Raw genomic sequence first — 2,299 nt, 5'->3', positions numbered from 1 at the left:
GATGTTGTAGGAGTGTTGTTATAACAATTAGTGTTCTTATAACAATTCTATATTTATTTAAAGTTGCGCATTTTTATGTGACGTCACATTTCCCAACCCCTCCCCCCCTAGGTACGTGACGTCATTTATGGACGCCCCTTTGTTTTAACCAACAGGGCCGTCTGTGCAGGTCCGCGTGTATCCCACGGTGGGGCGCAAGTTGCTCGTTGCATTCCGCCGACAAACGTCGACCACCTGAGTCCCAATCCCGACCAATGACAACGTCGGCTCGTGATGAGTGAATCATTTCAGCCGGAGCTGTCCGGAGCCGAGCTCCGGAAAATAATGTTGCCCCGATATGTGGATGAGTTAAATCTCAACCGAGCCCCCCACCCCTCCCCAAACACTCTCTCCCTGTCAGTATAATCACGATGTGTCTGTCTTGCGATTTGTAAACATGTCGTATAATCACGCAATCACAGGTAAGGCATGCGATAGGGGTCACCTGCATGCACAGGTGAGTAGGCTATGTCTGAGGTCATCATAGGTGAATGTGGTAACAAGGCAAAGCTCTCCAAAGGCCCCCCCCCCTGAAATACCCCTCCCCACCCCGCCCACAAAACGACCTCCATGTACGTATACGACCGCCTCTGCTATATTGCTTTTAAAATGTCATTATTGCTGAGTGTGCGAGCTTTTGCGAAGCAGCAGAGCAGCTCACAGCACAACGCATCACACACAGGACACTCGTCAAACACAAATGCATATATATATAGAGAGAAAGATATTACTGAACTGTACGCACGAATCTCGTGTGTCCGCCTTGTCGTTCCCCCCCCCCCACTCCGGACAATAAGCCGCTCCGGAGAAGGAGATAAGACGACATTCTCCACAACGCGACGTCCCGGCAAACAATGAAGCTTGTGCACGTGTCACGGTCCCTCTCACGCACGCCTACCGGATTATAAGACGCGCCCCAATCTCTCTGCGTCAAAATATAAGGGTGGGGGTAGGGTGGGGGATAGGTGCGTCTTATAACGTGGAGAATAATACAGTGATTTAAAAAACACAAACAATGATGATGACATAGTGATAGGTGTTTACCCTTTCAACTGGCATCATGTTTGCAATAACCACAACACAAGCAGTCAAAATGCAAACAAAAAGAAACAACTCTGATGATGATATGCACTGTCCTTGAAGTTGATTGGTCCACACCCGAGACAGCTTTTCTTAGAGCCTAGTCTCCATTGGTGTTGGACCAGATGACGCCAAAAGGTGTACGCTTTTTCATTATCATCATCAGAGTTGTTTATTTGTGTTTGCATTTTGACTGCTTGTGTTGTGGTTATTGCAAACATGATGCCTTGTATAAAGGTGTCAGTTTTTGTACCAGTTGAAAGGGTAAAAACCTATCACTATATTTTGCCGCTGGTAAAAGAGGTTTCATAATGATGATGATGATGGCATCGTTTGCATGGAGATGAACACATCTCCCAACACTGAGTCTCAAGGCTCGGTTTCAGGTGGGTTTTGACTGGGGAGTTTGGCCACATTTTTATTTTGTGCACGTCTCTAAGACAGTTCAGTTGAGTTTCTATTATTGATTTAAAGCATTGCACCGTGCGGTGCGAAAGCCGAACGTCCGGGGAAACCCGCCTGCAATCGACGGGGTGGGGGGGTGGGCACTTGAACAAACACCGCTCACATTCAATCTACGACTGTAGGTCAGCGTCCTACTTGCTGTACTGACACACCAAGAGGCGTCCCGTTGTGTTCGTTTTTTTATGCGGTCGGGGTAATCTCCTCTTGATCCACCAACCCCAACCGGGAGGTGACGCGTGACTTGCCACGTGGAACGGTGAATTGCGTGGCTCTTAACAGCTCAAAGGGTCAAATACCGTTAGCAATAATCGTTATACGCGACTAATTCTCACACACACCAGCCGTGTTGTGGCCTCATGCCCACTTAAATATTGCACATACAGTCTAGAAATCTATACATTCTCACGAATGGTCCGCATTGCATAGCCCCCCCGCCCCCCCCGCCCCCCCGGGGGCTTAACGTCATCCACACTCTGCAGAAGAATTTTCCTCCCGCACCCGGCACACCTCATCCAGTATTCCGCTCGCTATCGGCTGTGTGATTCGAGGCACGTGCCCAGCCATCCTCAAGTCGACCGGCGACCCGGGAAATATTCCGCATCTCTGTGAGCGCGAGCACCTTTTAAGGCTGACGACGGAAAGAGCCACTCACGCCCGCCCGCCTGGCTTTCCCATCTCCTCTTAAGCGCTAATACTAACGGAACTCACTTTTAGG

This window comes from Lampetra fluviatilis, chromosome 3 (assembly GCF_964198595.1).
Source record: "Lampetra fluviatilis chromosome 3, kcLamFluv1.1, whole genome shotgun sequence".
NCBI lineage: Eukaryota > Metazoa > Chordata > Hyperoartia > Petromyzontiformes > Petromyzontidae > Lampetra > Lampetra fluviatilis.
This window is presented reverse-complemented; position numbering follows the sequence as displayed.